General features: G+C 37.8%; 1 long non-coding RNA gene and 4 other non-coding genes across 5 annotated transcripts in view; all 5 read left to right on the top strand.

Annotated features, from left to right (window-relative positions):
* The first annotated feature begins 245 nt into the window (after positions 1 to 245).
* On the top strand, positions 246 to 317 carry trnaa-ugc (transfer RNA alanine (anticodon UGC)). Its single transcript has one exon. It is a non-coding gene; the product is annotated as a tRNA-Ala (tRNA).
* Positions 318 to 616: 299 nt separating this feature from the next.
* Positions 617 to 688, top strand: trnaa-cgc (transfer RNA alanine (anticodon CGC)). Its single transcript has one exon. It is a non-coding gene; the product is annotated as a tRNA-Ala (tRNA).
* Positions 689 to 3,192: 2,504 nt separating this feature from the next.
* On the top strand, positions 3,193 to 5,326 carry LOC138596125 (uncharacterized). The gene is made up of 3 exons (XR_011308573.1): positions 3,193 to 3,518; positions 3,677 to 3,944; positions 4,768 to 5,326. It is a non-coding gene; the product is annotated as an uncharacterized lncRNA (long non-coding RNA).
* A 6,693-nt stretch (positions 5,327 to 12,019) lies between these two features.
* trnas-aga (transfer RNA serine (anticodon AGA)) lies at positions 12,020 to 12,101 on the top strand. The gene has a single exon. It is a non-coding gene; the product is annotated as a tRNA-Ser (tRNA).
* A 361-nt stretch (positions 12,102 to 12,462) lies between these two features.
* The window catches only part of trnag-ucc (transfer RNA glycine (anticodon UCC)), a 72-nt gene continuing 34 nt past the window's right edge, over positions 12,463 to 12,500 (top strand). Inside the window, exon 1 of the tRNA in view lies at positions 12,463 to 12,500. This exon is cut by the window's right edge and continues 34 nt beyond it. This is a non-coding gene — a tRNA (tRNA-Gly).

Raw genomic sequence — 12,500 nt, 5'->3', positions numbered from 1 at the left:
CACACCCATTAACACTTGTAACCATGTTAATCTGATGAGTCTAGGTAGACTTTGACTTGCTTTTCTCCATAAATTTTCCTCTGACCCAGATTGATTGAGAATCTTGCACATCTACTTTGTTAAGCTGTTAAAATTGTTTTATCCTCAGCCAAACTGCTACGAATGACTTTTGGGCAGCTTCACCAACATCCCTTGAGATTTTGTTGGTAGATCTGTCCTGTGCTGTCTTTCTGTCATTGTGTACGGGGGATGTAGCTCAGTGGTAGAGCGCATGCTTTGCATGTATGAGGCCCCGGGTTCAATCCCCGGCATCTCCAACAGGGTTTGTGTTGCTTCGTCACCATCTCCAAATGTTCATGAGCTGTCTCCATTCACTCTGAAGTCAGCAATTGCATGTTCTTGAGCTTGAGGAATACAGACATTTAGTAATACCCTCATTAAGACATGTTTCGCAGTAACCAGGACAAAGACAATGGTGCCTTTGTTGGACTAATAGTTGCGCTATCTTTTCTCTCATCTGTCCTGCTACGAATGAGTTATGGGCATGAGCTCCTACATCCCTTAAGACATTTTGTTGGTAGATCTGTCCTGTGCTGTCTTTCTGTCAATGTCTACAGGGGATGTAGCTCAGTGGTAGAGCGCATGCTTCGCATGTATGAGGCCCTGGGTTCAATCCCCGGCATCTCCACTATGAAGGACAAAAAATGACATAAGCATAAATAAATAAATAAATAAGTAAATAGATAGATAAATGAATAAATGTAAAAATAATTAGATTAATACTTAAACCAAAGCCAAAATAAATACATTTTGGTCATGAAATAGGCTATTTATATATTTTTATATTTATTTATTTATTTATTTCTACATTTATTTATTTATTTACTTCTACATTTATTTATTTATTTCTACATTTCCATATTTATTTATTTACTTATTTCTACATTTCCGCATTTATTTATGTATTTATTATTTCTACATTTATGAATTTCTATATTTCCACATCATTTATTTCTGTGTCCCTGTCCGACGAGGAAAAGGAAATATGTAAATTGAGTGGGTGGTCCTTAGTCACTCTGAATTGGGATTGGTTATATCGGTGTGATTGGATCTACTACTACTGCCTTGACTTGAACTTTGCCTTAATACCTTGAGCCCGCTGCGCCACAAGCCGCTTAGCTAACCAAAAGTTGTCGAGCTTGTTTCACGTAGTCATGGAAACCTTTACTCGAGCCATTGCCAATGATCTAAGATCTTTGGCGAATGATTTTGAGAACAACGCACCCAATGACTACCTTCAGTTTCGTCTGGAAAGATTATTGGAGGATTTAGTTCAGCTCAACGCTGACATGGATTATGAGGTTGACTTAGTAGTGCTAGATAGCCTTCAAGAAGTCGCCCACCAGCTTCACGTCCTGTCGGAGACGGAGGAAGCGACGATAGGACGTCCATCGTACCTTCTACCTCCAGATATAATTAAAGTTCACCTCCTTATGGGGCACACGGCTGGAGACATTGCGCGGTTGTTCGGAGTGTGCGAGAGAACAATTCGTCGGAGGATGGGGCAGTATGGGATAAGGTAATAATCATAATTCTGCCTAGTCCTTTAGTCTTAAGCAGGCTGCAGAAGTTTGAAGTCACCTTTAGAGATATGCATGTGGCGCAGGGATAGGGACAAAATTAAGACTATTGAGAGGCTGAGGGAGGCTATATCCTTGCCGAAGCCAGCTACTGATCTGTTCAATGATAAGCCAAGCGCTGGTAACTGAGAGCCCGGCGGTTGTAGATGAGCAGCCGCCTATTCATTCGACCAGGGTCATGCTTCTAACAGTACAACCCTTTGGATCGGCTGTCAAGGCTGGTTATTAGCTTCCGAGGCTGTCGACTAGCACGCCGAAGCTAGCTACATTAGCCATTGATTTCGATGGTCATTTTCTTCTGTTGTATTTTAGTGGCGTCCTCCACCAAATGGAGGGGTGCGGTGGGGGTGTTGTGGTAATTTTTGGACTTTTCGACCACAGTGTCTGCTGTCGCCTGCTGACTGTGACAGCAACAGAGATGGTAAAGATGTTAGACAGCTGCCTCCATTTATCAGGCAAAAATGTCAGCTATCTCTGGTTTCAATTTTAATTGCAGCTAAGCTAATGAAAAAACAACTGGCCTGTTGTGATCACTGTGTTTTGTTTGTACTGTTGTCGTATTTGTGTAATGTTAACCATATGGTTTTCTTTATGATCAGAGTCCACGATCTATTAACGCCATTGGAGGACAAGGATCTGGATGAAACTGTCACCCAAATTCTTCAGCACCATCCCAACTGTGGGTACAAAATGATGGCTGGGCACCTGCATGCAAAAGGCATTCGCATACAGAGTAAGTGATTGGAGTCATACCCATTCATCTGATTGGGAAGGTCAGAGAGAGAGAGTCAGAGAGAGTGAGAGAGAGAGAGAGAAACAGCTGACCCATGCATGTAGTTTAGACTCTAGTTGGAAGTACTACAGGAGAAAACTTTAGGATTATTGTGCATCAAAAATTACCTGTGTGCTTGATGAAAGGTTTCTGTACTGATTTCATTAACCTGACCATAGACCATAACCTATATGGATTTCATAGACTAAAACATACAAAAACTTTGTGGAATAAAACTAGACTACAACTAACGATAATTCAAATGAATAAAATGTGACTCACTAAACTAATATGCATTTTAGTCAAAAGACTAAGACATAAATTAAATTAAAATTGGTTGCCAAAATGAACACTGCTTAGAATGTGGGGAGAAAAGATGCTTCATTTACTGCCAGGCTACATTTTAGGAGAGGGTCAACTTGTTTTTGAGTAAACCTAATTTTGTGTCCCTTTTTGCATATTATAGGACAGCGTGTGCAGGAATCAATGCGTCGCATGGATCCCCATGGAGTTTTGATGCGCACCCTCCAGCTTAACCCTCGAAGGCGCAGGAGGTACTCTGTACCAGCGCCTAACAGTTTGTGGCACATTGATGGCAATCATAAATTGATAAGGTAGGCTATCTGAAGAATAGTAACAACTTCAACGAGTTTTACAAAATATCATAGAAACCTCAGCACAGTAAATAATATGTTGAAAACGAGATAGATAGCTAACTACTTTAATTCAAAACACTTTACAGAACCATACATTGAATCCAGTTTGAATCCTGGAAATGTCTTGATGGAAAAGGGGTAAGAGATCCATGGTACATGTAGTGGTTGCTCTTAATATATGTCCATACATAAATATTTCAGATGGCGTTTCGTTGTGCATGGTGGTGTTGACGGTTTTAGTCGTCTCATTGTGTACCTGCATGCCGCCACCAACAACCGTGCAGCAACAGTCTTGAGAAGCTTTCTAGAAGCTGTGGATGTCTACGGTGTGCCATCTCGTGTGAGGTCAGATAAAGGAGGGGAAAATGTTGCTGTTGCACGCTACATGGTGACTAACAGAGGACTTAACAGGAGTTCCCATATTGCTGGCAGGAGTGTCCATAATCAAAGGTAACATTTGTAACCCAGATGCCTCCTTTTCTTTTGTACTCAAAATGCATTTTTAAACAGATCTGTGGATTATGTCCATCATTGGTTACTGTTAGGTTGTTTTCACACCAGTAATTTGGAATGACGTAATGATAAACAGTCTTACTTTTTTCAATCAGAATAGAGAGACTCTGGAGAGACGTTTACGTGGGAGTGCTTGATCTGTTCTACACAATCTTCACAAACCTTGAGAGAGAGGGCTTTCTCAATCCTGACAGCGAAGTTCACCTGTATGCTCTACACTGGTGCTTTCTGCCTCACATCCAGAAACACCTTGAGGTTTTCCAGCATGGCTGGAACTGCCACCGGCTGAGCACTGAGGGAAATCGGTCCCCACTTCAACTGTGGACTCGCCATGAGCGTGAGGCACCGCAAGACCCCATGCAGGTTTGAATTTTTTTGTATGACTGTCCTACATAATAGTCAACATCCTAACCACCTTATCTAATATTATACAAGTGTTTCAATTGTTAATGCAGGGACAGACCACTCCAAAGTTCTGTTCTGCACGGCTGCATCTGTAGAATAATGTTTACATAAGTCTCATTTGTTAAATAATATTTCAAAGTGTTTTAATTCACTTTTTTACATTCTTTTAGTAAATGTCAGGTTGCACAACCAACTATATTTATTATTTCCTAGTATTTATTCGACCTAAAATCTTTAGTAAGTAACCCCGAGTTTCTACGGTGGCTAACACATTATTTTGTGGTTATGTTTTGTATTTACATTTCAAAATTAATTTTTAAAATAGGTTTATTTGAAATGTTTTGAACATAAGATGAAGTGTTTTGAAGTTATCGATAAAGTACCATTTTAAATAGTTTAAATAGAGGTTTGAGATTGCAAAACATAAAAGAAAACATATTATTTCAATACACTGAAAATATACTCAGAAAATAGGTTTTAGAGAATAAAGTGATGCACGTCATGAATCGAATATTGTAAGAGGAAATAAGGCACTCAGCCACACTTATGTCAATGACCAAACTACTAAAGTAGTTTGATATCCAGTAACTAAATGGAGCTTTAAAATTGTTGCTACAATGTTGAATTGAGAATTTGATACGTTCAACCAGTTATTTTAAAACTAGGTTTTATTAAGTTACCAGTTACACAGTTTGAGGACGGCTTTCATGTCTTTAGATAATGAATACAATCACTGATTCTGGTAGAACAGACCCTGTAACTGTATCTCCTGTAATTACAGGTTGACATAGAGTATGGAGTTGACTGGCCTGGACCATGTGGTCATCGACATCCAGATGTTGTTGTCCCTGAAGTTGAACTGCAGCGCTCGCTGACTGAGCAGGAAGTAGAAAGTCTACCAGAGCCTGACGGTCCTCTGTCCAATGTGTTGGATGTCTACATACAAACTGTGAGCCTGTTGTCAGAAATGCTCCAGTAAATTCCAAATTCACAAGGTTCAAGCTAAATGGAGAAGCAAGGGGTAGTGAGTTTGCTATACATTTAACGATTATAAATGAGATTTGTATTTTTTGTACTTGTATAACAAACATAATGAAATTTACATTTGACAAATGGTAAGGGCAGGACATCAAGTGTTTTTATGTATTTTATTATCAACAGTCTTCATATAAAATACCTTCTGTAATGTACAACATGCTCACGAACATCTAGAAGGTTAAAACATGTTTAATTCTTATGGTTATCTAACATTCATAAACCACAATAACTGTCCTGTTGTAAAGATTTCTTGTTCTAAAACATTTAGCTGAAATGTAAATAAAGAGACATTCTGCGAATCAGGCAGCACAACAATCTGCTTTTCTACCCTCTTTCAGAAGAAGATAAAAGAACAAGAACTCAGGGTGTCTCACTTTAAACAATGGACTCTTTTTCAATGGAGTTCTTTTGAATTCAAAGTCAATGCAGGAAAAGTACAGGTGTACATGATAATGCTGACATTGGCTGCATTTCATCAGTTGTCCCAATAAGAAATAACAGTGACCCAGCAGGCGCAGTACCCGAGTGCTGAACTATTGTCTAAATGGAATGCATCCATTATTAATGTTATTAATTACACTTGGGTTTTTCCTTTTTTGACAAGGGTTGCACACTGACAGAACTATGTGCTACTTTTGGTCTCACTCAAATGATTTTTAACTGAACTAGTTGCATTTTTTCCCCAGGAACGATAACAGTTTTTAAATAGCCAAAGGCAAAACATTTTCTACAGTTATGATATGCTGAACTGGGGGACAGTAACACATGCACACTCCTTAGACCAATCCAAAACCAGTATCAACACTCCAGATAGCAGCAAGGATGTCTCTTTCGAAGATATTATAGTCTTTGCAATGTGCTGGGAGTTTAAGGAGATGAAAGCAGGTGGATGACCCAGGGAAGCTGCTCTCCACCACTTCAACATCCAACTGTCTGGGAAGTACATCCCAGCCCACCCAAAACCGCACAAGTTTCCCAAGTAGGTTTGGTGAGGCTACCACAGGAGAGAAGAAAGTACATGTTTATGTTATTAATTTGTAAAATCAGTACAATATAAAACAGACCTCCAGTTAAACAACCTGGGAGGACTCTTACATTAATTACACATCTACTTACCATTCTCAATGAACGTGCGAAGGTATCCTGTGATCCTACATGCATCTTCCAAAGATACATCACTCTCTTCCTCTTGGTCCTGTGAAGGCCAGTTTATCTTTTCCAAGACCATCTGACAAAATAATTTTTAATCATTTATCACCTGCTTTTTCAAACAGCCAAGAAAGTACAATAAAAATGCCATACAGATAAATATAAGACATAGTTGACACACTGATAAAAGCTTATAATAAATATAAATTATTATAAGGATTTTGGATTAATTTCCCTTCAGGTCTCTCCCAAGTATAGGGTTGCAACTAACAATAAGTTTCATTAAACAATAATCTAATAAATATTTTTAAAGCTCTAATCTTAATTTGTCTATGAAATGTCAGAAACAATTTTAAAAGTTACAGTTAAAGTATAGTCGAAATTGAAGTCTTTAAAAATCTTTTTTAGTTGAACTAACAATCTATCATATTTTTAAAAGCTGAGATATACTGCATTTTTCGTCTTTAAAAAAATTGAAGAATGATTTTATTTATTTATGAATGATTTTATGATCAGCAAAATAGTCATGATTATTTTTCAGTCAAGCAACTTATATAATTAACTGAAATGTACTGAAACCAGTGGCTTCCTGAAAGTAGAAAATAAGACCAACTTCCTGGGGCTAGTTGGAGTGTTTTTGACTTTGAGCATTTACCTGTGGTGTGCACTGCATATCAGATGTCCCTGGAAAGAGAAGGGGAATTGTGTCTTTCCTCTCTGTTAGCAAAGGCCAAATCAGTGTCTCCTTTAACCCCCGTCGTAACTGTTTGACTTGTCTGGAAGTCCTTCGAAGGACCTGTAAAACATATGCATCACAACAGAAAAGCCAAGCAGCCTTACTTCTGTTCAACTCGAAGCTCTTATGACAAACCCATCAATGTTTATTTGTGTATCTCACAGGGGGAAAAAAGCCAAATTGCCGAAATGTGGAAAATTCAGTCAAAACTCCATCTCTGTCCAGTGGGATTTCAATGATCTGTTTAGTACAGTATACTCACAGCATGGATGAGGAGTTTGTCCAGCAGCCATCTCCTGTTCTCAGATGTGACTAGAGGCAAATCCCAGGACATTGCCAGCTCATTGATGGTGTCCTTTACATCAGCTGATAATTCTGCTGTACCATCCAGCTTATAATGAAAATTAGAAATTATAATTGATATCTCAAGAACACTTTGTTTTCAAACATTAATATATGAAAAGGTTATTTTTATTTCTAAATTGAAGTTATTAATGAATTGAGTCAGAAAACATTTGTTTCAAATCACATGAAAAATGTAATTATCAGTTTTTGTATTACTCAAGCAAAAACAAAGCCATCTGTACAGAAGCGTAATGCATCCACTTGAGAAAAAAATATTTGTTACGTTTTTCTGATTAAGGAGATGTGTTATTTTCATGAAAATACTTAAATCTATAAAACAATCTCTTCAGAAATCTTGCGAATTTAGAAAAACTAATATTTTTTTCTCAAGTGAATGCATTATGCTTCAGTACAAATGGTTTCTCTTATAATAAGTAATTTGTTAAAATCATGTTTGCTCAAATAACATTTTACAAAATGGCATCTGTCACTATAACTGAGTGATTTATTCAAGCACTCCCAGGTGGTGCAAAGTAGAACATGATTTGATTGCTGAATTATCTATGTTGATCTGCTGAATAAATAGTATTGAAATAGTATTAGTCTAAAAATACTCAGTGACAATTTTGTTCCAATGTCATACTGTTTACTGTTTTACCCCTACTTATTCTTGGTAAAATGTTTTTGAAAAAAGTTATCATACCATCTTGATTGTCTCACGGATATCAAGGTCAGCACAGTCCTTTATATCTATGGTGGCTTCTTCTGGGGATCCACCAAAGAGCACATGCAGGATTGCTGGGCTCAGTCCCCCAAGGCTTGGCCCACCATGTAGAAATGAATGACCAATCATTCGGCCAGCAACAACAAAGAAGTCGCTCTCCAGAAGGAAATGGGAAGTGGAGGGAATCAAATGATCTTTCTCACCCTCAAACAGAAGTGTTCCCCCTGGCGCTTAAAATAAAAGAAAACAGTCAAACCATATATAAGGTAATGTAAAGGAAATAGATATTCTGCTGTCATACAGCATTTGTAAAGTTCATTCCATCAATTAGCAGATATAGAAACAGATATATTCACAAACATGCACATGCAGCAATCAGGCAGGATTATTGTACTTGTCTGGGGACAGATTTTTTTTCAGAGTGGGACTGGCAGAGACCAAACAAAGAACCCCATTGCTGATAAACAAGCTCAGTCACAATGCATCACAAAACATCAGTGAAATAAATAGAATTAAAAATAATATTTTTTACTTACTAAATTTGATGTCAAAACCATACTGAAGTTTGGACATGGTTGTTGCAAAGAAATGGCGAGTCACACCATCACCAGTTGCTGGATCTCCTAAAGAAGAAGACACACATTGCATAAATCAGTAGAAAAAAACATAGTAAGGAAAATATCGTTTGCTGTTTAGAAATGGTATGTGATAATTTGGGATGGCAACTACAGATCTAAATACCTCTACTGCTCCATAACTTACAGAAAATTCCAAATAATCATTCTCTACCCATTTATGACTGCTTTAACTGAGCCTGCACTTTGCTATCTAATATCTGTCATTTAATGTGTTTGTCCACCTCTGTTACTTTCCTTGTGATTAGATGTAACATTACATTTCTATTCCCTGTAGAAGTATAGGTTAAATTAATAAACATAAATTGGTTAACATTTTTTATCTTTAGTTTTTTTTGTTTGTATTAGTGTGTAAGACATTTACCCTTCAGTGTGCATGCCAAAGGGGAAGCCCACTCAACATGAGCCATTTTATAAAAAGCAAGGATTGCCCTTTCCCTGTCTTCTGCACTGTCTCCAAGATCCATGACCAGACTTAGTGGTTTTCCAGTCGCATACTGATTTGAAATCTCTTCTTTGAACTTATTTGCTGCTTCGGCAGGATCTGGCTCAATTTTCCAATCTATAACAGTAAAAAAAAAAAGGAAATACAAAAAAATATGATTTAATCTATATATTATATATATCCATATATAATATATACAGTAATGTGCAGATTTCATGTAACACACCAGAAAAGCCTCTCTCCTCAAAGGGATCTAAATCAATAATCTGAGCTGTAGGCATATTTCCTTGATGGGGCACTGAGTTGTCCATGTTGCTGGCCCTTGCTGTTTGACTCTCCTGCTGTCTTGTCAACGAGCTCACAAATCTACCTTCACGTTGGGGAGTGCGTGGACTCTCTGTGGCAACCTCCATTTGCCCCTCAACACTGCTCTGTAATTGTCTTAGATATAAAGAGGTGATTTTTGTTAGTGTTTTGATCACATTGCAAGATACAATTCCAAAAGAACAGCAATGTAGTAACAAGAGTTGAAAATAAATTTAAATTCAACAGTTAGTTACAGTTCTTAGAAAATATCCAGGACATGCAGAAATCCCCATTTTGCCTTTTACAAAGTGACTTTTTTTAAATAAAAAGAGGACTATTTGGGCCCATACTTTCAATCAAAAGATGCTGTATGTCACAATGTTTGCACTCTTTGTTTTTGAATACATTTCGCACTGCAAGGTACACATACACACAGTCACTATCAAGACACTCTACAACTGCTGGCTGGAGGTGCCCTGCTGTATGCCCCCTTTCTTGATATATGACTATACATGCTGACAAATATGATACATTAACTATGTAGAGCAATACCTCATGCAGTCATCACTATGAGCCTTAATACTTGAAAAAGGGAATTCTTCTCCACATCTGACACATTTCTGAGGTGGTCCAACCAGCTCCCTACTGCATCCTGGTTGACATATCTGTAGAGGAGATCAGAATAAAATTACACACAAAAAATAATCATGTAACTGACATTCATAATCTGCAAGAGCAGTTTTTAAATGAGAAACATACAGGCTCCACATTCAGATTTCTTTGAAGAGGTCGAATGAAAATGGTAGCATGACCAATCTGGGTTTGTGCATCTTTAAGATGTCGGACATGGTAGCCGTCATTGGGACAGGGGATGATGACCAGTTGGCGACTTCGTGTTGCTCCAGAAATTTTAAGCAGTTCAAATCCCCCTCCCTCTCTGAGTTTTGGAAATGCTGCTAAGAGGAAGTCACTGAACTCAGTTGAATTTGTCTGACTGCCTGAGAAGAGAAGACAGAGGATATGTATAACAAAGGCAATTACTAACATAAAAAGTACTTAATATTATAATAGTGTATTACAATAAAATAAAATTTTAATCATAAATTCACATACAGCAGACATCCTCCAAAAAAGGGTCTAAATTGTGATTATGATTCTATACAAACCTTGAAATGTAAGACGTTTATCCCCCAATCCTGCAGCAGCAAGCCTCTGTTTGGCAAATCGATTGGGGACTAGCTCCACATTTTTATCGTTAAGACAGCAGAAGTTATGAGTGTAAGAATAAAGTTGTGCGGGCACAGCAAGGGATCGCCGATCTGTCAACCTTCTCCCTCCCTGTCTGTACGGGCCAAACAGTCTTGAAACTTCGGCTAGGATAAAGTGAAGACAACAGGCATTTTAGGACATAATAATAACTGCACTTATAACTGCACAGCGCAACTGAAGAAACCCATCATCACCGATTGAATTACATATTAGTCTACACAACCAAACTGACACACATTCTTAATTTTTTCATCCGTACAGTCTCTTATTTCGTATCACAAAACGTTAATTGCGGAAACCCACCGTCAACTGGGTGTGCGGGTGTGTGTGATGGTGGAGGTGAATTTGACGGCTGACGTGAATTTGCCGCGTTTACAGCAGCCGGTGCTGCAGAAAAAAATAACAACATGGTCGGTGAATTCAGTTTAAGTTAGTACAGTAGCCTTTGTTTTTTTTGTTATATAACCACTTTTGTGGTCGCACTTGTTAAATGATCGATCTGCACAGGTGTAACTTACTGTTTTCAAGCTGGTTAGCTAAATCCCGCAGCAGATCTGGCAGCGGCCTCCCAGACGAAGCCATTGCGGGAGTAGCAATTATGTTACCAAGGTTAGAGTTGATAGTAATCGATTGCTACGGTCTGGTTTTCCCAGCTGACCAATCCTGCTTCAGAGTGACGTTAGGTCCACCCACTCAATTTGCATATTTACTTTTCCTCTTACGACATGGACACAGAAATACATAAATAAATAAATGTGGGAATAAATAAATAAATAAATGTAGAAATGTAGAAATACATAAATAAATAGATGTGGAAATGTAGAAATAAATAAATAAATGTAGAAATACATAAATAAATAGATGTGGAAATGTAGAAATAAATGTAGAAATAAATAACTAAATAAATGTCGAAATGAATAAATAAATAAATAAATGTAGAAATAAATAAGTAAATTGATTAATTAATATATAATAGCCCTTTTATGTATTTATTTGGTATATATGCATTTATTTGATCATTTATTCATTTATTTATTTATTTATGCTTATGTCATTTTTTGTCCTTCATACTCCACCACCCCGTTCATTGTCATCTCATAATGTGCATGAGCTGTGTGATATCAGCAATTGCGTGTTCTTGAGGTTGAGGAATACAGACGTTTAGCAATATTAAAACAGGTTTCACAGTAACCAGGGCAAAGTCAATGGGGTCTTTGTTGGAGTCATTGTTGTACAATGGTCTACAGTCCAACACCAAAACCAAAGGCTAACACTGACCTAACAAAAAGAAGGCTTTAAAAGAACGCATTTTGAGGCTTTTTCTTATATCAAAAAGTCGAGGCTCCATTTAACGAAGAATTTCTCCAAATGTAAAAGCCCACAGTGGTTGTTGTGGCCGAGTGGTTAAGGCGATGGACTAGAAATCCATTGGGGTTTCCCCGCGCAGGTTCGAATCCTGCCAACAACGTCAAGCTGTTTTGAGCATTTGGAAGAAAAAGCTCTCCAAGAACAGACGCTCCGGAGTTGCGAGGTATGAAGGTTTCTGCATCAAAAGAAGAAAGTGGAGATTTGACTGAAGATGTTGTTGCCATGTGTTTAAGAGATAGTTAATGTCTGGTTAACAAGAATGTGGGCTCTTCATTGTGTAGCATCAAGGGTTTTTTTGCTAAAGAAAACATTTCGACCTGTCTTTCACAGATGTCCTAATCGGAGCAGAATCTCAGTACTTCTGAATTATTGATCACTTTATCCGTCGGCCTTGTTGCAGTGGTCCAATCCAAACATCACTTTTATTTGACTCTGGGCAGTAAAATAAGTCCTTTTTCAAAGCGATGGTGGTATAGTGGTGAGCATAGCTGCCTTCCAA

Source organism: Semicossyphus pulcher, unplaced genomic scaffold, assembly GCF_022749685.1.
Source record: "Semicossyphus pulcher isolate SPU_LCO1_2020_fin unplaced genomic scaffold, fSemPul1.0.p SCAF_18, whole genome shotgun sequence".
NCBI classification, from domain to species: domain Eukaryota; kingdom Metazoa; phylum Chordata; class Actinopteri; order Labriformes; family Labridae; genus Semicossyphus; species Semicossyphus pulcher.
This window is presented reverse-complemented; position numbering and strand designations above follow the sequence as displayed.